Source organism: Pimephales promelas, chromosome 9 (genome assembly GCF_988280905.1).
Source record: "Pimephales promelas chromosome 9, fPimPro1.hap1.1, whole genome shotgun sequence".
NCBI classification, from domain to species: Eukaryota; Metazoa; Chordata; class Actinopteri; order Cypriniformes; family Leuciscidae; genus Pimephales; species Pimephales promelas.
Window position 1 is genome coordinate 20,143,822 of NC_142777.1, and position 23,516 is coordinate 20,167,337.

At 37.9% G+C, this 23,516-nt stretch overlaps 1 long non-coding RNA gene across 2 annotated transcripts in view; it reads left to right on the forward strand.

Annotated features, from left to right (window-relative positions):
- The window catches only part of LOC148977546 (uncharacterized), a 209,934-nt gene that overhangs the window by 179,974 nt on the left and 6,444 nt on the right, over window positions 1-23,516 (forward strand). For both annotated transcript variants that reach the window (XR_016169792.1, XR_016169791.1), the window contains exon 3: window positions 5,645-5,750. This is a non-coding gene — a long non-coding RNA (uncharacterized LOC148977546). The remainder of the gene's footprint in view (window positions 1-5,644; window positions 5,751-23,516) is intronic.

Genomic DNA, 23,516 nt, shown 5'->3' on the forward strand with positions numbered 1-23,516 from the left:
TAACATCTCTTTTATGAATGGCTTAACAAAGGCAGAGTACGTAACTGGACTTTTGCGTCGAAGATCAAAGCCAAAGAAGGGTAACTGCAGTTACCGCTTTCTGCCATGGTTGCTTGTATGGTTTTGGGATACTGTGAACACAACCCTCTATTTTTTCGAAAAAACAGTCAAATTGAGTATAGATATTTATCCACATGATAAAGGAGGTCTTTAATATCCCAAAAATGACATTAACTCATTTTTGACCAAAAATGCAGTTACTGCCTTTTGGCTTTGTAGGGCAGAATTATTAAACGGTCTGTAGACTTACAAAGTTCTCAATGCTTCGTTTTGCATGCAGGGACCCTCATTATGTTATGGTGTTAGTGTGGGGCTATTTTGAGCCTTTTTAGTGATATAAACTAGCGTGCCCCCAGTACTAGCATTATAGTAGTATACTAGCAAATAGTTTTTAGAGATAAAACTCTTTACATTCAATTATCATGAAAGCAAATCTCAGAGAACGATTGACTAGGTTCATTTTGCACCGGAGTTCTCCTTTAAGAGTATTTTGCTTCTAAGTAGATACTCAAAAATGTTATAATACTAGTCATTCTTTGGTATCTGCACACCACTCACATTTATATTTACACAGATGAGCGTTCAAACGCGCTTATCGGTCAATAATGCCCATCTCTGAAAAATTGTATATATGTGTCAATTTATGGAATTTTGACATATAAATTCAGCCAAATAGGCCTCTGACTGTCATTTTTGTTACTATCAAATTAATTTAATCATTTAGAATTATTTTAAAAGATTAAGGATTCTGTTGTCTTTAGTTATAATTTACATCATAATTAATTGTATAGTGTGTCATAGTCAAAAATAAATAGCACATTTGTTTTCACTTTGGTATCTCCTTTTTTTTTTGCTGTAATGTAAACTAGTAAAACAGTTAAACTGTGCTGTTTGAGTAAGGGCTGAAAGGAAAGGTCAGGTTTTGTGTCACTGACCCTGTTGTAAATGACATTGACATTAGATGGTTAACCAGAGTGACAGTAATAGGCCACCTGATCAGGTCTATATACCTGAGAGACGAGTCTAGTCTCAGTCGTCACTCAACCCGAACCTCCATCGGCCCCTCGCTCTCCTGCTCTTATCTCTCCTCTCTGTCACTCCCTTTGTGTATTAGAGGTCCTTGTTCATCCTCCCATGCCTATCTAGTTGCTCATTTACTCCTGTGGCTGCCCAGTGTGGACACAGTAATGACATTCTGATTGTCTGCCTGCAAATGAGAATGAAATGGGTGTCTGAAGAAATTGCCATGTGTAGAGCCATCGTTTGTAAATTCGAAATTGGGGGGCCTCAATGCCTCGCCTGACAAATGCTTAAAGAAGGAAACATTTTGGCATTGTGAATGCATGAAATTACACTCCTGGATTTTAATTGACCCCATTCAAGGCATCAATTAAAAATGAAACAATGTGTAGACAGCCAGTGCACCTTCCAACAATTTCATTGAAATAAAGAGTCCTGTCCCATTTACAGAATTGTGTTCTTTCAAAGCTTCTTTAAAGCACTCCAATTCTCTTTATTCTCTGTCCTATTTCCTGACCAGTAGACTAATGTCCAAAACTTTGTACAGCTGAATACGTCTGAGCCTGCATGTCGTCTTATTATGATAATTTTTCTCTTTAAACTCAATCCATGTGTTAAGATAAAAGTCCTTGCCAGCCTTTAAGATTAGAGATTGCATACATTTGCTACTTCAAAGGGAAATCACATGAAACATTTACTGTGCTTGTCTTTGCATGATGAAGCGAGGTCCATGTGACAATCTGGTAGTTTAATGAAAAAAAATAAACGTTTGTTTAAATCATGCTTTGTAATATCTCTCTTATTCACAAAACAAATGTGGGACTTTTGCATATTTAAACTCTCAAAAATGCAAAAAAGAAAATGTTCTGTGTGTATTGTTTTTTAGACTTTACAGTATTTTCCACAATAGTGTTATGTAGAAAACAGTTGGATTTATAAAATGTAATATTGTATAGTAAGATAAAATTTCTGTGTATGAGTGACACTGTCACAATCTCCATTTACCAGTCCAGTCACCTCAACACACTACGTTTCCCAGAATCCCTCCTGGCTCACACCTGCTCACAAGCCACAATCCCCACACCTGTCTGCGATTACCCTCATCAGCACTTCTCGATGTAATGCCTTGTACATGATTTTAAAACATCAGGCTAAACTGTGCGGTTCACACTACATGACTTGCTCTCAGTGAAATCAGGAGTGTTCAAGTTGTTGAGCTGCACCACACAACACAACGTGATTGATCCACAACAGGAGGTAATGCACTACATGAGCTGACAACTCTGTCACCCAACGATTCTATCTTGTCTGCAAACCACGTTTTGTCACGAAAAATCACGCGATAAGACAAACTGGAAATGACGCAAAACAGCATGTGAGTCCAGCAAAGAAGAGAACACAACACATGAATATGGACGTCAGACAGAAACTAGTGTTTCAAACTGTTTGCGCGATGATTTGCTCTGAGAAAAAAATGCAAAAAAAGAAAAAAAACATAGACATAGACAAACATTAAACATAGACAAAATAGATGCATAGATGCCCTATTGGCCAATTTATGGTGTTTTCACACCGATCGCGAATAGAACATCAAATACGTGTCTATCGCGTCCAGACGCTTGAACATTCGTTCGAGTTAAAATTTTTCAACTTGCGCGGAAGACATTTGCGCCAAACGCGTCGCCCAATTCGCGTCATTTGCGAAGGCCAGTGCGAATGATGCGTCTATTCGCGTCTTTCCATTGACTTTGTATGTAATCTACTCGCGCAAATAATAAAATTCGCGTTTGGTGTGAACACACCATTAGAACGTTGCTGTGATAGCCTAATACGTTCACCATTTAGTGGAGGACATGATTGCACTGCAATGCAAATAGTGAGCTGTTTTTTTTTTTTTGTTTGTTTTTGTTTTTTTCTTTCTGGATAAAAAAAAAATACATTTATCAACCGAAGACAGTGGTTTGTACATGGTGCATAAAAAGTCCCATCTCAAAAATCAAATTCCCTGAACACATCCACCTTCGCAGTCTTGACCATTTTCTGAATTAAGACATCATCATAATCAACAAGTCAAAAATAACTTACAGGGAACATAAGTAATTACTTTACCTTCTGAGTATTTCGTTCATTTATCACGTGACAAGACAAACAACTCTTCTTCTCTAGTGATCCAGTCATCTGCCATACCCATCTGAAACCTATAAGAACTTTCATTCACCGCTATCATCAGACAGCTTATCCTTTCACTCAGTTACTCACCTGCTCACATTGCTTGTTCTCTGCACAACTGCAATACACTTTTTTTGGATATTACTTGTGTTACTTTTTTCCTGTTCTGTAACCGTCACCTTAATTTTAAATATGCTTAAACAAGAATCAGCATCTCAGCTACAACAATCAGTCTCTAATCAGCTCTACTACTTGAGCACTTCACTCATATTTAATAGAATTTTAACATTCAAATAAATCACTATACATTTTTTAAGCATTATTGCTCTCAAACTTTAACAGATGTAATTGTCAGATGACTCAAATCCCCATTGGTTTTAATTGATCTGTTATTAATTCTGGCTATGCGGAAGGCTGGTGCATTTGAACAGTACATTAGACAGAGAGGGGTCATTTGACTGTGTCTGCCAATACGTCAAATCCTGACAATGGGTGCCTGGATTGATTTCTCTGTATCTAATTCTTACCACACACTGATTAAGAAGTGCTACAGTACATACACTGTAGGTTGTCAGTGTTATCAAACAAACCATATAACTTTTAAGAAAAAAAAAATGTCTGAAAGTCGTTTAAGGTATCCTATGGTAATGCCATGTAAGTTTAATTATACAGATCCATGGTGCTGCATATTATCATTTTATTCTGTAATTGTTTACATGGTTTTCTTAGAATGCCATGTCATTATCATCGTACAGGGGCACACACTTTGCCCTGTTATGGAGGGCTGAAGGAACAGACCCATGGTGGACCCAGGCGATAGGGCCATATGGTGTAGCATGTTGTGTCATTAGCGTAGAAACTTGAAGGGGACACCAGTGTCTTAATTATCTCCAGACAGCCTGCAATACTCAAACCCGCAGAGAGCGAAACCTCTCAATGCTTGCAAATGCTGAACAGGCGTTAATGCATGGCAAAGCTATAAAAATGCTAAGTACTTTCTATCTGATATGTTTGATTTAATAGTGCGAATTTAATTAGTTTTGTAAATATGGGCTGGCAAGCAAGGTTTTTAATTCACCTCACTTATACTCATTCCCCTAATCTTTGGGGAGCTTTCACACTTAAATCCTGATTTATAACTGCATAAGCCAGGTAGCCTCTTTCCAGTTAGAATGCTATTTTCTGTATGGATTTGTATTGTATTCTAACATTTCATATGTAACTCTTCATTCATTAGCCATTTTGTGTGTTCGTTTTTCCTTTTTCTGTTTCAACAATAGAATCATGCAATGTTCTGCTAACAGTGTTTAGTGGTCATTGTTGAGGTGAAACTTTAAAACACACAGACAAAACCGGGAAACAGCAGTGTGTCACTTCTGGGAGCGCTATATGGGTTCCTCCATCATTACGACTTTGCGGTGTGGATCTGTGATACATTTCCGAAGTGTCAATAAATCTGGTCTTCAGCTCAGTTCATGTTTGTGTTCAACTTGTTTGACTCTACAATCTGGCTCGGTAATTTTAGAACACAGAATTTCAGAATGATCATAGCTAAATTTCAGATGCAATGGTTAGTCCGAAGTCATGAATGATTAACTGATTCAAAATGAATATTCAGTCACATTCAGTTTTGTGTAGGAGTTTCTTCTGTAATGTGTTTCCATAACTGTTTGTGCAGATTTTTGTCAAAAAAACGAAAATATCCATCTCAAGCAAATGTACGAGTTTCATTTTATTCACATCTTGGCATTTGCATTCTATGCAATAGCCCAGTTTTCCATAAAACAACCAAAGATGTATATATGTGACCCATTAATATACTCTACTAATTAATCCCATTATTCCAGTAGCCAAATTGCATCCATACATTTCAGAAAACTGCTTCAGAAATAACAGAAGTGCATTAAAGTTTATTTATTCCAAATGCTTTCCATCCGTTGGAAATGCGAACAGCGGTGAAATCCAATAGATCATCATCAAAACATGGCATGGACCACTTTGTGGCTGCATTTTCCCTATTTCTTAATATTTCTTTTTTCATGTGTATATAGCAAGTTATTGACAACATTATCATTATTACTTCATTTTACTGTAAACAGTCATAACATAAATATATTTCAGTGCTGAATGGGGACAAGTTTACTCCTCTGTGATTCACCTATCATTACCCTCTGAATTTAGGGAGAAGTTAGGAGTAGACACAGGGTTAGTTATACTTTTTCGTACAGGAATGTTGATCCAGGAACATGACTGACTTGGAATCATAGTGACCATGAACCCAGTGTTTTGGTGTCTGAAATTGTTGCACACTTCATGAACTGAATGTTTATTTTTTTAAATGTGTACTACTTTCACATTAAAGTTGATTTTTGTATGTTTTCCATTTGATGCTCAGGTCACGTTGAAGTTTCGGAAAGACATGAGAATGCAGCAGAACCTGCCACGCACAGCTCATTAAAGACTCGATTAGACATGCACTGCAAAACTACACCTGTAAACTGGTGAGTAATTCATCATACTTCTGTTTATTAATTTTGTAATATGCTTAAACACAAATATAGTGAAATTAAGCTTTAGTTGATTTTATGCCTTAATATTGCAAATTGAGCATTTAAATTAAACAATCACCAATTATTGTCAGCCAAATTAGATTGTTACAGTGCTGTTAAAAGTTATGTACACCTATTTAAATGAACATTTCTATGGAGCCCCTAAAGGGACATGGCAAAGGAAAAAATTGGAATACCAATGCTTGTGTTCCCTTGCATTTTTTTTTTTCGTTTCACCCCAGAAACTTTTTATTTGCTTGATAAAAGTTTATATTCCGCGAGCGAATGGAAAGTTTCTTGGTGGAACACAAAAGTTTTGCGAGGGAACGCAAAAGCATTGAAAAATGTTTTCCTCTCATCTCATTTTGTTCCCATCACCATGTCCCTTTGGGGGCTCCATACATTTCCCAGTGAATTGTAATGTAAATATAAGAAAAAAATCTTACAGTATGTGGAAGAAAATGGTACTACCCTGCATTTATCACTGCATCAAGTGCTTAAAATAAAATAAATAAAATAAAATAAAATCATTTACAGATTAGGGCTGTGTTTGAAATCTTAAAAGTACTGCCTTTGGAGGACACATTCCAAGGTAGGACGGCACCAAGGCATATCCGGATCTAATATTAACTTCACTTTCTTTGTCCTGAAATAACTTTATCCGATTTAAGGCAGCATGAATATATCATTAGTTGCCTTTGAGATACCACAATTCTGTGCTTTCCATTCTGTGACAGTTAAGCTAAAATATAAAAGTGGCATCTGAAATTTGCGGTTAGGAGTTATTTTGTTTGTAAATGTACGTTTTTGGCCAACATTTTACCCTAATGCCATTTCAAGTGATAAATCAATATTGTAGTCATGAATTATTCACAGCGAGGCAAGTCAGCTGCCTATTGGTTTTTGGACACAGCCGATAGGTTTCAGACTATAGCAATCTCCCCAGGATGGTCCATTCCTCCAAATTCACCCATAGTACAGAGCTCAAGGTGCTTCAGGAAGTCTTCAAGGACTCAAAGGTGTCAAAGGTGGGATCTAAATGCAGCTTTAGGAACAGTCAAATCAGCTCTACATCAGAGCTCAACAAAAAAGAAGGCTCTGCTCTCAAAAAAAGAATATGAAGGTAAGATTGGAGTGTGACATCCAACACCTACACGAGTAACAGGAACAGAACTCTGAAGCACGATGATGGTGGGTGTGTTGTGGTTTGGAGGTGTTTTGCTGCTTCTTGGACATCATAAAGTCAACTATGGACTCTATATTAAAATATGTAAGAAGGCCGCCTGTGGCCTATTATAAAACACTATTTTTATTATATAAAATAAAATAAAAAGATGCGGAACTGTCTTTACTTTTTCAAAAAATGCATTCAATATAAGCTGATAGAGAGAGTAAAATGTAGAAATATTTTTTTTACAATAAAAACTAATAAAATTTACACATATATACAAACAAAAAATTAAGATTTAGATAAATTTAGATAGATAGAGTACATACATACGTATACATACATACCTTCATACATACGTATGCATACATACATTCATTCATACGTATACATGCAGATAGACTAATATAATTAAAGCACTCCAACAGTTTTTGTATGTGAGCTGGAGTTTATGTTTGCTGAAATATGATGTGTGAATGTGCACTGTGAAGCTGTGCATGTCTGTAACAACTAGAGGCATGTTGCCTCTGGTTGCCAGAGGCTCTGGCTAAATTATGAATGTGTGTGAGAATGGAGTGTCTGTTTATTTTCTGTTAGGTTTTTTTTTTGTTTTGTTTTTTGTTTTTTTTTAAATCAGGAAAGAGCAGTAACTACTTTGGCACGTCAGCCAAATCATGACTATGATATTTTGAATCATGATATTTAGTGACTTACATTGCATTTCAACAAGGTACACATGTTGAAGTCTTATCAGTTCTTGCTTTACATGTAAATGTAAATGTATGTATGTGTGTGTGTATATATATATATATATATATATATATATATATATATGGTGATGGCACAGTGGTTAAGACACAACGCCTTATGTGTGAGAGACCCGGGTTCTAATCCACTGTGAGACATTTTACCCGTAATGCTTTCCTTGAAAACATACTGCAAACTGAGCAAATGTAAAAACTGGTAATTTGTTTAGTACATCATGAACATTTAGTTTTTGTGCAGATGAGAAATCATATTGATTGTATTATGAAACATTTAAGACACAGACTCGCATTTCTTGCAGCTCCCAACAATGTAGGTCCCAATTGAACTGCATCATTTAGGTTGGTAATTTATTTTATTTTAATTTATTTCATTTTATTTTATTTTGGGGCAGTGGCTTTCCAGTTCCAAATGTGCTTTAGTATTTATTTATGTATCCATTTACTTTTCATAAAGAGCCATTTGTGTAGTTTAGTAAGGAGTTTTTTAGTAAGTGGTGTGGATTGGGGACAGTTTTCTGTTAAAGTACAGTATACTACACTCTTTTAATGTTAATATCCCAGTATCACTTTCATTTCACAGGTGCAGACACGAATGTACATATTCAGTTTGGTACTGCAGCTCTGTTAAACACAGACTGGCATTAGAAAATCACCGTCTAACCTGTCCCGCATGTTGTGCTGTACTACACCCCATCCCCCTCTTCTGTCAGTGAGTTGACCTGAAATCAGGGCTGTGGGTGAGGGCATCTCTCTGACATACTCTAGCACAGCTTCTAGTATCACACACAGGTACACAAACACATTGACAGTAAAGATATCATGTGGCGGCCTGAAATACTAGCTGAAATCAGACACCTACTCTGCTCTCTGCCAAATGTTGTCAGTGTGTGCGTGTGTTCGTGTGCTGCATCTACTTTTAAAAGCCCTTACCTAGCATGAAAATATTGCACGTCAAAAATATCAAATGTATTCTTAGATGCTTGAAGGTTGGTCTTATTACGCTGTCATTTGAATAGTTGCTTCTATTCATGTTCTCACCGCTTCCTCTTTCATTCCTGACATCAACAGATCACTACAAATCGCATTTAGAAAAAATAATACAATTTTTTGCTTGCAAACATCATAAAGTATAAACGTCTTTTGTTTTTTTTAACCTTGTATCTCCTCTGTAAGAAATTACTCCTGAAAATGAACTCTGATAGACCAACAAACAAACTCCTTGTGGCACAGCTGTCATAAAGGATCAGCGGAAAGGACGACTATTCCTGGAGCTCTTCGGGAAACAGTAGGAGCACTCAGGGCCACTTGCAAGACATGTTGCCAGTGAAGGGGTCATCTCCCTCTCCATTTCTTTTCCTTCTCCACATCTCTCTCATTAGCCTCATTCTTGTGGCTTCCTCCATCCATCTCATTCTGCTCTCAAACAGTGGGATACATTTCCACATGAAAGCAGAGGAGGAGGAGGACGCCACTTGGAGTGTCCTGCTCTTCCTCTGTTTCCATGGAGATCATGTACGGTGTGAGCATTGTCCAGTTTCCGGAGTGGATGGAGTGGTCTTGTTTTGGATGCTTTATTCGAACTTGATTACTTTAAAAAGCATCTTGAGAATTGATTTGTACTGTATTTTGTGTTCAATATACTCTAAGTTTCAGCGGAGAAAGTTCTTGATGGTCGAGAGGCCTGCGTTTTATGATGTGGGTCACTCAATCAAACACATCCACTTGTAGCTGAGCTCTTATTTTCATGCATTAAGAATGCCAGTGTGCCGGCACCGTGGCACAGCAGCAGTGGGCACGCTTGTGACGTCGGTGGCTGTGGTGAGGCACTGTGAGGGTGTAGGATTGAATCTTGTCTCAGGAGGCTTAACCAAAAAAAAATAATACATTTTAGGAAAATGTATTTTTTGAAATGTGGTGCTTGCGTTTGTAAAAAGTGCTATTACGTTCTTAGAGTGGACCTACCAACTTTCTTTTTAATTGTAGTATATCACCTAATATAATCCACTAGGATAAAAATGGTTAATCGTTTATCGATTAATTGTTGACAAGAATTTACTCGATTAAATTAATTTAATTGTCGGCTAATTGAACATTGCGAATGTGACACAATGTCATCACGCGAGAGAGCCTATACACAAACTTGAGGCAGCAAAAAAAAAAAAAAAAAAAAAAACATGACGCGGTCAAAGCGGAGTGCATCGATATTGACTAACGTTACAAGCTAGCATGCTAACCTTGAAAATCCAGCTGTATTCTAACAATAACTTACCGTATACCTGTCAACACCCTCCCGGTTTGTTATTTTTCCCAGGAAACTAGTCTAACTGTCTGTCACATTTTCATACATGGTGTTTTCACTTCGCATAGACTGCAAAAGGGGTGTTCGAGGCGCACGTCACATACAATACAGTAGGGGATTATTACATTGTAGGCCTTTGCGCACTGCCACTTCCGTTGAATCACTGATCTCGCTGGCGAACTGATGACAGACTACACTAAGTTTATTTATACGGCATCCCTGGTAAATTAGTCGGATTCACTAAAGTGCCAGCTGCAAACAAACATGATACCTTGTTTTATTTTAAAGTTTGGACCTTCATCTTGGTGAACCGCTTTAATCCACTTCTTCCTTATACTCAAATAAGTAGGGTTGGCGTTGTTGGTTAGATTTACAAAGTGGAACAGAGCAGTGACGTCTAGCCTTTGTTTCAGCCATTGTTGAACCGCTTCAGAAGTGGACATGCACAAAGTTGACAAATCCCGCCCATGAAACCCGGAAGCGTGACAATCCCCAATTACAGCCGAAAGTTCTACAAGGAGCGCGCAGCTGCACCTTATTTCCATTCATTGACTTCCCCGTCAGCCAATATTATAAGTGCTGCTGCAAATGTTTCAAGTTTTTTTTATATAAGTAGTTTAACAGCTAGATTATTATGCCATTCTGATTCAAAATGCATATTAATTTCAGATGTAAAGAGAACCAATGGTATTATTGTCCCTATATGGCTGGTTGCTCCGTTTATGCAAGTCTAAGGCTTTTTCCATCCATTTTATTGTATGAAAAGTAAAAACCATAAGTCTAATTGATTAGAAAAATAACAGCACACCACACCTGCAGAATGCCATACCATTTCATTTGTCCGTAGCTCAAGTTTGTAAGACGAGTTACATCCCACAGTTGAATAGTGGTTTGTTCACATCCAGCCTCAGCAAGCACCACCTATAAATGTATAGTTTTCCTCAAACTTCAAGTTTCTGAGCTCTTATTTTAAACTTTTACACAGTGTCACCTTGCATAGAACATTTTTTTCACTTTCATACTCTTGTTCCTTATACTGTCTTTCCCTCTTTCTGGACTCGACCTTTTAGCATTGAGTTCATAGAGCTTCATGTGGCCAATCACACTTTCCAGCTTAGCAGTCTTCCTCTGGTAACCAGCCGGTACAGGAGCGATGAGGAGCAGGATGTGCTTGCGAAGGTCTGGACAAGGATTATCTGCCCTGAATCATTAGGACTGGTGCTGAGAGGAAGCTACAGTCTAAAGATTCTCTGCTCTGACCTGTGGCTTTTTTATTTTATGACAGCACAAACCTTCATAGTTTATAACCTGGTTTCTTAGCGGTCAAAACAATATATTTGAGTTATAACGAGTCTCTGAAGAGGATGTGCAGGAAATCAGACCCAAAATAAATAATCTGATGAACCATGGTGTGAAATAAGGACAAGAGCTTGAAATGAATAAGATTTGTATAGCATAATTTACACCTTTTGATAACTACAATGAATCAAAATTTTCACACTTGAACTTCCTATTTAGATGTGTGTCTGCAGATACAGGTGATAGCAAACTAACAACCTGGGAAGAATTTGTTTTTGTGTGTGTGTGTGTGTGTGTGCGTGTGTGTGTGTGTGTGTGTTTTTAAGACTGAAGTCTGAATTTCAATCACCTCGAAAAGGAAAAAAGTCGAAAGGGAAAAAAAAAAAGATGGTGTGCGATTTAAAGCGCTAAGTCTGAGTTTTGCCTGTCTAATTGCAGATGTCGTTGAAATGCGAATTCCATTTGTATGAGCTCTGACAAGAAGCCTCTGACTGTACAGTTTACATCACCACATCACCGTCTGACCCTTGCTGACCTAATCTGTCCCGACATTTTCCCCAAAAGCAGTTTGAAACCCAGACCATGGACTATTCCAGAATAGGTCCGTTCCTCTTCAAATGTCCACCTTCCTTTCTCGTATATGTTGTGTGCTCTGAGGTCACTTCAATTCTCATCCATCTCCAAATGTCGCTGTTGTTCCCCTGAGTCCTTGCCCTCAAATGTCTGGTTTTGGGACAACTACTATTTAATTTCTATGCAAACGGTTAAAAAGAAAATGAAAACATTGTCATGTTTGATAAATCACGCTGTAACATCTGTAATAAAGTGCAGCTCGGCCGGTTGTACTTAGAGCGGCTGTTTATATAAACATCTGACATTTAGATGCTTTGTTATTGCAGTTTCTGAGGTCAGCGAAACAACAGAATAAAACACTGCCCTCAGAGGCAAGCAGGCAGAATGTTTTTTTTATTGTTGGGGAAATGATGGGAAAAAAAAAGTTGAATTTGGTTCTCGCAGGATGTTTTTGGAAAGCGAGCGAGGAGGAGAGGTCGATCTCTGACAGCATGCTCATATTGAGGTTTCGTAAATGCAGAGGTAGCTGAGTGCTTTTGTGTGTGTGTGTGTGTGTGTGTGTTTTGCAGTGTTTTTGACTGTTAAACAGGAGCACAAAGGACCGATCTTCAACGTAATTAGCTTCTATTGATTCCAGCGATTGGACTGCATTCACATCGTGTTAGTGTCCCCCTGTTCTTCACAGTTGAGGTGCTCCACCAATATTCTCCAATTAAAGTTAGCATGAAATGGCATTCACAGCCCATTTTAATTCAGTAATGTGCTCTATTTTTGGGTGAACGGGATGTTCAACAAGAATGCATGTATGGGGAGCCTTGATTTTATCCATCAGGATAAGATAACTAGATCATGAATATAGGCGTTACGTACTAAAATAAAAGTGTGTGGTTGATTTAGGAGAGCCCTTCTGAAGCACCCAATTTTGAATAGTTCACACTCTGGAATGTCTTGGCATATACCAAGGTTAAAGTTTCTCTTTAAATCTGCATACTTCCAGTGCATACTTGTCATAGCATTTTCAACTTTATCTAATGTTTAATGTATGGCACAAAATACTGCCTGGAGTTTAGAGAGTACAGTAATATAGCAGTAGCCAAACCATTAACCATATAATATAACTTTTTTGTTCCCCCAACATTTTTTTTTCCATCCATCCAAACATCTATCTGCCTGGCTGTATATCCTCTTATTTCACTGCTAATTCATGTTTGTTCATAATGCATACATGATCATTCATAAAACTTGGGATGTTAAAGGGGTGGTTTACTGCTTTTTTTTTTCTTTGCATGATTGTGTTTATGGGGTGCAATAAAACATGTATTTCATCCCAAGACGTCATATAACTAACGTCTTGGGATGTCTTTTGACCATACGTCAACATCCGCCTTTTTAGGGTACCCTTAAACGTCAGTTAGATGATGTTATCGGATCCTAACTACTCCAGACCTAAACCTAACTGACATTAAAGATAAAGCGTCAGTTGTATGACGACCCGGGATCGTCATCTAACCGACATTTAAGGGTACCCTAAAAAGGCGGATGTTGACGTATGGTCAAAAGACGTCCCAAGTCTTGGGACGTCTTTTGACCATACGTCAACATCCGAGACTGTGTTAGTATTTGTGTTTTTTTCTTTTTTTAAGTCTTATTTTTCATAAATTTCACCTTTTATTGTAAGACGCTTTCTCCTCTGTAATTTGATCGACTGGTTCAATTCTGATTCTCTGAAACCACTCCCTCAGAAACAGGCAATGGGCTCAGATTGGTTAGTTTGGTCCGGTGTGTTGTGATTGGCTAAACGGAGTAGTGCACGTCGTCCGGATACTTAACACCCATTAGCTTTACGGGCTAAAGTTGCATGTGTGTTCCTGTCAAATGTTAATAATGGTGTCAATACTGCAGTATCAGTCTCTGGAATGAGCCAGAATCAGACCCAGAAAGCAGCGATAAAGAGAGTCAAGCAGAACCTCTCTAAAGACGGCTCTTACAAAACGTTTCTGAATGGTAATTTGCCTATATGTATATATTTTTTTAACTTTATACATTTGTTTTACACAATAGCATCAAACTGACTGGCTACTGTATACACAAACAGTGCTGGCATTGGTTTACGTTCTTGATCAAATCGAAAAATAACGTCATGAAGTATATATACATGAAAAATAAATTTACAAAATTGGTACATATACAAATTCAGGTCCAAAATGTTTGTACGCGTTTGTCGTAGACACGAAAAAGCATGACTAAGTGGCTATAAAGCCAGCGCTGGCATTTGATAAAACTAAAACATTAGGTCTGAAATTATACATGCAAATAATTAAGTCTTACTTACAGGTTGTGGCCCAACAACTGCTGCCTCTGGTTTTAAAGTTGAAAATGCTTCATGTTTTAGTAACAGTTTCCTGTTGAATCCGGCATTGAATTCGTGGAAATTCTGGAAGCTGTCTTCCGTAAAATGTGCAGTACAGAGCGCTAAATTATGATTGTACTTTTCAGGAACATAATCAAACATAAATTGTATCCATTGTTGACGAAGTACAAATATATGGGTTAGTGACGTCTAAAACCCGGCTGTAGTCCCAATCGAGTCGTTTTTGTGTTACCGTGTTACTAAATGTTTAGCTAAATATATAAATAAGACAGATTGATTGTCTGCATCCGCATTATGAAAAAGCTCACCTAAAATATACTGTTTCAGATGTAAATTTCACATCCATCACGAATGCCTTGCTTGTTTCGATGCCAGTCAAATTAGAAATTGGCATATAATTCTGCTGCCATAATGACACGCTGAGGGGTTTCAAACTGAAACTGTCTGTTCCAATCTACGCCTCCCAAGCCTCGTCAAACATGAAATTAATATATTCCTCATCCGAAATCCCAATCTTAGCGACACAAGAGATGATTTGGAAAGCAGATCAAATCACTATGGAGAAAGATGACGATCGAAGGTTTTCTAATCGCCACCAACAAACCTGACTAAATGATTCGTTATTCTCTCTGATTGTGCTGATGTTCTGGGTGCTTCAGTCTCATTAGCGCAGATGATATGCATCTTACATTCTTCATATTGTCAGATGAATAAATTGTCTCCTGATTGGAGCATAGACGTCCGACTTTAATGAGAAATTCAACGAATATTTCTTTCATTTTGCATATCATCTGATGGTTACCCAGGAAGTAGCTTCTCTCGCTTCCTTCTCTCTTTCACTCAGTCTCTCTCTCTTTCCTCTCAATTGGTAATCATAATAATGTAGTGGCCCATAATTATAATAGACCTGCTTGTCAGAGATATGGAACAGATTTCAAAGCTTAAATTATTCACAAGGCAACCGAACAAACGGAGTTTAAACAAAAAAGAGAGGCTGTGATAGGGGCTGAAAATCACATATTATGTTCACTCTCATTCATATTAGAATGCAGTGCTGTCTATGATTTCTATAGCTTTTTTTTTTTTTTGGTTACGTTCCTTCAGATTTTTTTTTTTTTTTACTGTGTCATGGGATTTTGTTCTTCAAATTCAGTAAATACTATAAAATATTATGCCGTCAATCTCAGTATGTCAGGTTCCTGTAATGTTTTGATATTATCAAATTTGCCTTTCAAGTCTGCATTGGTGCAACAGATAAACAAAGACTAAACGCTGATTAAACTTGATGCTAAGGATTGGTAGTTATAATTGACCAGGAATCGTTTCACATTGCTCTACAACATGCAACGTGTAAGTAATCTCTCTAAACCTGAGACCAATCTTCCCTCTAATGTTTCGATCTTGTTCTGTCCAAACTAGCCCGCTCTGGTTAGCAATCTCATCTTGAATGGACTCGGTTTCAGGGTGTCCGCAGAGCTGTTCGAACAGATTGAAGTAAAGGTCAATAAGACGAAAGAATAGCCACACAAAGCAAGCTTTGGCAATTTGCTTTTCACTCTTATTTAAAGCCAAACTTTCATCACAAAGAGAGAAAGTTTAATCAGAGGGAGAAAAGGAAGGCACCCCCTCCCTTTTTGAGATTCCTGTAAAAGCACAGATGAATGGGGATAGTGTCGGGTCTGCTTTCACTTTGTGGAAAGACTCCGTTTGGGTTGTGATTGTTTTTTTAGCTACATGTTTCGGAAAATGATCAGGATTTGGGTTTCATTTTGAATTGAGAGCTGGTATATTTTTAGCAAACAATGCCAAACTGAGTCCAGTGTCTGTGTGTGTGTGTTTAGGAGGCCTGCCTGTTCGGTGCATGTCCCGAGTTTTGCTTTGGACATGTCTCAGCAGTTCTGATCTGGCTTGTCAGACATGTTTAACTCAAGTTTCCTCCACTCCTATCACCCAAGGGATATCCCAGTGACAGTTGTATGCTGCTTCTTCCTCTTTCAGTCCTTTTGCTTTCCATCACAAACTGTCATCCTCTTCTTTTTTCTTTGACTTTCAGACTCCCTGCTGCATATGTCCACTTCATTGGTTACTCGACCACAGATGCCACAGTTGCACTTTTGCAAAGATTTTTTTTTTTATGGATTTTCTGTCAAAATGGGAATTAAATTAGGCTACTTGAAAATCTTCTGTGTGCATGAAGCCATCTAACTACAATGGGGTTAAAAATTTTAAGTCAAAGATGTTTGCTGTGTTTACAGCACACTTTATGTCATACTCAGAGGCAATATGTAATGAAGCAAATGCTAATGGATGAATTCATGTGAGTAACAGGTAAATGTAAATGATGCAAATGACACTTGAAAGGGGCCTATTATGCCATTTTACGAAGTCTTGATTTTGTTTTTGGGTTTACTATATGCTTTTTATGTTTAATTGTTCAAAAACACATTATTTTCACATATTTTGCGTTATAACAGCACCTCTCTCCCCATCTGGCTCGAATGTGTCATTGGTTCCTGTTTCTATGGAGCCCATCCTTCTAAAATACAGAATATGCTGTGATTGGTTAGCTGGCCCAGTGTGTTGTGATTGGCACTGTGTGTCTGGGAAAGGTCACGCCCCTTACCTTAACTACAATTGTCACAGAGCACGCTGCTATCCCTCCCGGAATTCTAGAACTGCAATTCCCATCATCCCCCTCTGCTCTCATTAGATTCCATCCCTGCCTGGTTTCCCTCATCTCCATTATTTCCATCAACTGCTAACCATTACCTACCCCTTATCTGGACTGCTCCTTCCATTGTTCCCTTGCAAAGTCATGTTTTGCCATGCATACATTTCCCTGGAGTCTCTCCGTGCTCTGAGTTTCCCTGGACCTTTTATCTATGCCTGAACTTTGTTTATGAACCTTTCATCCCAAGACGTCATATAACTGACGTCTTGGGACGTCTTTTGACCATACATCAACATCCGCCTTTTTAGGGTACCCTTAAATGTCTGTTAGATGACGTTATCGGATCCTAACCCTACCCCAGACCTAAACCTACCCCGTCACCCAACCGACGTTAAAGGTAAAGCGTCAGTTGTATGGCGGCCCGAGATCGTCATGTAACCGACGTTTAAGGGTACCCTAAAAGGCGGATATTGACGTATGGTCAAAAAACATCCCAAGATGTCAGTTATTTGACTTCTTGGGATGAGACTGTGTTAGCCTCGACCCCTGCGTTTGCATCACTTCTGTTCCTGGATTGTCATTTCATTGTATGCCTGTCTGAGGTCGATGTATAATTTCTCCTGTTTTATTCATTACCTGTGTTAATAAATTTCTGCAGATGGATCCGTCTGCTTCTGCCCCATCATCACAGTCCGCAATACCGTAATCTGCCCAAGTGTAAATATTAAGGATCGCTTCAGATCAGTTTCAAATCAATTTAAGCCCTATTCAGACTTAAGAATGTTAACAAACAACAGGATTGTCCAGAATGGATTTCATGCACAGACTTTGCAAGCACGGATTTCACAAGACAATTCAGAGTGGTATGTGCTGGTTTTATTACTATTATTACTATTATTATTATTATTATTATTATTGTCTTATACATTTTTAGATATGTTATACACCATTTAATCATGATAATTGTCGGAAAACTATGGGTAATACAAACAATAATCTATCACAAATGGTTCATTTTCATAAGAGGCTGTGAACAGCTTTACAAAAAGCTACAGTAAACAATACATCAGTTCTGTAATGTTAGCAGTCTAGCGGAGGCAAAGCTTTCCGTTTGTTTACAGCAAATACATAAAACTTATAATCATAACTGTAAATTGAAAGCACAACTACAAATAATAAGACATACTTAAAAGTTGTGATCATAAACGACAGATTATCCTGACTAAGAACTGCTCCATTTCAGGAGATGCATTTTTGCTTAGCTAGCATTGTACTCATTTTACAGTAGGTTCTAGAAGATGCTCTCCATAAACTGTGCAGCACACAGGTAAACGTTAGGGTTATAATGTTCAGCAGTGTTTAAAATCAATTTGAACCATTGATTGGAAGGTCAAACAGCTTCTCTTTGACATAGCAGCAGCTAAACCAGGCATCCCTCCTTTTTGTGTGTGTTCAGAGGGTGGATTATTATATATTATGACTTCACAAAGGCTGGAAAATTTGTTGTTCTTCATTCCTGGAAAATGGATTATTTCTTTTTATTGGCTGTAGTCTGGTGTTCCCCTTTGTGTTTGGCGGTTTCGCTGGGTTCTGCTGGAAGTTAGAGAAAATAGAGGTGTCAAAGTTTATATGACGCCACAGACGGGCGACAGAACTGAAATAAAGAAACTGCCCGTGTACATATCTAATAGAAATATATAACATAGTTACAGTTATTTTTTCAGTTTAATTTTGTTATCATTGTGCCTTTAAGTATTTTCTGTTTTCCTCCACATAGTTAAACAGAATTTATTTTACCCTCTTCATTGAAACAGTTTAATGAAACAAAATGATTTATGAAATCATTCCATTAAAGACCATATTTCATTCACAGCTGGGGCCATGAATTTTGTTTGATAAACAACAGAAACTTGTATAAATATCCCACCCTTGTTTTATTCAAATACAGTTTTTCAAACTACACAATAACTGCTGACAAATCAGACTCTGGACCTTTAGGAAAACTCACTCTGATAGAGTAGTGATTGTTTCATAGCTGTAAACACTCTGATGTCTCTCAAATGCACATAAGTCCCATTTCCCAAATGGGATTAAGAAGGAAAAACAAATCTATGCAACATCTGTGTCTTCCTCACAAAGAGTGCATTACTATTGACTTGTAATGTGCTTCAGATACTTATGAAATTACCTTGTTAATTGAGCATCTGGTAACCCTGATAGAACCCACAGTCAAAGTGAGAATCTTGCAGGAGGAGAATTTAATATGTGAAGTCACAAAGTACTTCATGAAACCATTAGGTTGCCAATTCTGAGATTAAGTCAATATTGCAATGCACTCATCAGTCTTTTAGTTTTCCACCATCCTCCTCAGGTGTTCTCTAATCTTTTCTTCCACGTTCCACCATCTAGATGAGTCTTTGGACCACCCCCTGATCACTCAAACATTCAACGTGTCATTTCCATTGACCTCTGCTCCTCCTCATCTCTGTCTTAAGTTACCATGGATACAGGGCCACCAAGTGTCTGTCAGGCGTCACGGATGGCAACCAGGTGTGACCTCTCGGCGAGTATCTGAATATGGAGAGTTCCACACGAGCAGCCTCAGTCAGCGCAAACAACGTCTGACAGGAAAAGGCAGAGGAAGGAGGCCAGAGGTAATGACGTCCGTGAAGATGTTGGCTATGAATTGTGCTCTTCAGGGTGGAAACGGTTATGGTCATACAAAATTTCCAGGGTGCAATCTCCAATTCGTTCAGTCACGGAATTTTGCAGCATAATTTTTTTCCCTCTATCTGTCTATTTGACGCATACGTGCGTGCTGTGACTCATTTATTGAATTCTGTGAAGTTACACAGACTTGATTTTGCTAACATATTTTGTATGCAACCACCAAGAAAAGGTGTTAACACCAAATCTCGCCCAGGACAACTGGAAACTGCTAGGGACTGGAAGATGCTGGCTGATCTTGATCAACGGCTTATTTTTCCACCTGAGATTGTTACCACTAACCTAAGACCAGATATTGTTTTGTGGTCTGGATCAGCACACATTGTTCAGCTGATAGAGCTAACAGTGCCATGGGAGGATGCGGTAGATGAAGCATATGAGAGGAAGAAATTGCGGTATGCTCATCTGGCCACTGAAGCAGAGCAGCGTGGATGGAGAGTCCAAGTTTATCCAGTGGAAGTGGGTTGTCGAGGTTTTGTGGCACACTCTACAACCCGGTTCCTCAGAGACGTCGGATTCAGTGGCCAAGAGTTGCGTCGCACAGTAAAGAACTTATCTGAAGCAGCAGAAAGGAGCAGCAACTGGCTGTAGTTGAGACGGAAAGATTCTAGCTGGCTATGTACAGGCCGCCACGCTATGGTTTCGTAGAATTCTTGAAGAGTCTGTTTGTATAGGTTGCACTGAAATTACAGTCATTGCGTTCCTTTGTATATTGTTTGAATGACAGTGGTTGGCCAGATATTGTGATTTGCGGTAGGTGGTATGCCATACGGAACCGTTTGCCACTGAAACTGCTTTATAACGCACCAGTGGGGCTTGACAGCCATTATCAAACAGGTTGTCGTGCATGGTTGGGTTGCGTGTGATTGTGGTTAGGTCTCTGTAGGGGTCAGTAAGTTGGGCTGAGTTGAGTGGGGGACGGAGGGGGGTAACTCTGGGACGGCAGGGTCACTGTCGAGCCCTCTTGAGGTGTCGTGGGCTAGTCGACGAAACACTGAGGACGGAAGGTGCCCACTTGAAGACCCTAGAGATGTCCCCTACTTGGCTCAATCCAGATGCTGGTCCACTATGGAGACCACACTTTAGTTGCAGCCATCGTATGTGCTGACGCGGCAGGTACACTGCAGCTATTAATGCCGGACAGAAGGGGAGTCACACCACCATATGGAAAGAAGCGTAAATTGATGGAGAAGCATAGTTTACTGTAAAGCTACGTCTTAGCTTACCTTGGCGAAAGCCAAGCATTAATCAGCATGAAGTTTTAACATCTACTCTCGTGTAATGGAAATCATTTTGCATCCAAAAGGTGAAGCTCTTAATTTCTTCCCCAAATTCCAATTGCAGCGACAGACTTTTTTTTACAGTATTTAAAGCCAAAAGTAGTTGGCTTAGTAAACCACTGTTCATTTTTTCCACTGAAAACATACAGAACCATGACTTTAAAATCAGGGTTCATTCAAAACCATAATTTTCTGTTACATGTAATACCCTTAATATTTAGTCTAACTTATTTTTAATAATAATTGTAATCTTTATAATTCAAGAATTTGTTTTTGCCATGAAAATAGTCAAAGAAGCTGAAATGGCCTTAAAGGGTGCGTCGTGGAAGTCTCCAAGAGGAATTTTCAAAAATAATCATGGTTTCTTCCCTTGGTCATTAGTCTCATGCTCATGCCATAGTCTGAGTCACAAGTCTGAGTCTGTCCAAACATCAATGTTTTGAAAGCATCACAATATCTTCAAAAAGTCAATTTACATAATGCATGTATGTTTTTTAAAACATTACAAATGTAATGGAAAATGTATTTAAAGAATGAAAACGTGAAAATACAAACTTTTTTTTTTTTTTTTTTTGGTTTTAGCAAACATTTCAGTTTCCAATTCCAGTTCTTTGCAGCAGTCTGAACGGCACATGTCTCGGTCTGTAGTTGGAAAACCACAAATACATGTCTCTGTGTAAAGCAGGCCATTGACAATTGCAGGATCATGTGATTGGAAATGAATAGCACTTTGTGGTGAGGGGGATAGACCATGGAAAGGAACAAAGGGCTTTGAACGACTGGAAGCAGCATTTCCCGTTCCCTGAGAGATAAGATAGCACATGCAGCGAAAGGTTCTGTCACTCAGGCTGACTTCACATGGCTTATAGGGTATAGGGTTGGTCATATCGCATGGACATGTAATCATGTGGACACACATGCGCGCATATACACGTTCCTCTACTGTTTACCTGTAAGTCATGTTTGATAAAGCTTCTGACTGATCCATTTCTCTCTCCGACAACATTAATCTATTTGATATTGCTGTGCTGTAAACAGAATGTGGCATCAAAATCCATTCTGCTGAAGCTTTCAGACGCGTTCACCTGTCAGTTTACTGATCTTAATAAATGGGGCCTTATGCTGCTGTCTTACATTAAAATAGCTCACAAGCTGACAGGTACATATTCGATTCATTAATTCTGAGTCTCAGAAATAGTTGCACATTACAATCAAATTCAGCTTATTCCATCCTTGTTGCCATATGTTTGTCTGCATAATAGTATAATTAATAAACGCATAAACATAATACTTCAGCTGGTGCATGCAATACTACTGTACCATACTTGTGCTTAATACTGAGGTCTATTTTTATATCTCAGGATTTGTCCTCAGAATGCATATTTATTTAGGTTTATATTCATTTGATTTAAGACACACTCGTTTGTACAGCATAACGGTGATGGTTCATGTTTAGGAAACTAGTGCTTAAATAGCCAGAAGATATGGCAAGCCGTTTTAGCTTTTATTCATTTCGAGGATGTGAATTCTTGATATCAACAATTAAATTTTTTGATATCAGCAATTACATTTTTGATATCAAGAATTCAATTGTTGATATCAACAATTACATTTTTGATATCAAAAATTTTATTCTTGATATCAACAATTATATTTTCACTAGTGAAATGTCACCATAGGCTGCCATTCAAAACCAATTGTTAATATCAAGAATTGATTTCTTGCTAGTTGAATTTCACATATCAGAAATACAATTATTACTAGTAAAAATTGATATCACAAATTCAATTGTTACTAGTTGATACAGTATGTCTATTCTTGATATCCACAATTGAAATGCTATAGTAACAATGTTCATTTTTGATATCAATAATTCAATTTTTACTAGTGACAATTTTAATTTCTGATATCATGAATGTGATTGTTACTAGTAAGAAAGCCATTTTAGATATCTGAAACAATATTGATATCAGAAATATATTTTCAGATATATCAAAAATTATAATTTTTACTGGTAACAATTGAATTGTTGATATCAAGAATAGACATTTCAACTAGTGACAATTTAATTATTGATATCAGGAATTCACATTTTTACTAGTAACAATGCAATTATTGATATCAAAAAATTATGTTTCTACTAGTAAAAAATCAATTCTGGATATCAACAATTCATTTTGAATGGCAGCCTATGGTGAAATTTCGCTATAGTGAAAATACAATTACAGATATCAACAATTAAATTGTTGATATCAAGAATGTAATTGTTGATATCAAGAATTCATATCCTGGAAATGAATAAAAGCTAAAACCGCTTGCCATAAGAAGAGCTTTTGTGGTCGACTAATCGACAACTCTTGAATGCAGAATGCAGTGAATGCAGAACCTGTTGCTTGTTTCGTGCAGAGAGCTCTTTTGTATCAGGCAGCACAGTAAATTCATCAAAATCAGTTGGAGGTCTGCATGAAAATGATTGACCTGGATTTGACGTGCCAGTTGAAGAGCAAAACTGACAGAAACAATAAACCAGGCTCAGCAATCCTATTTTGGTTAATCGATGAAT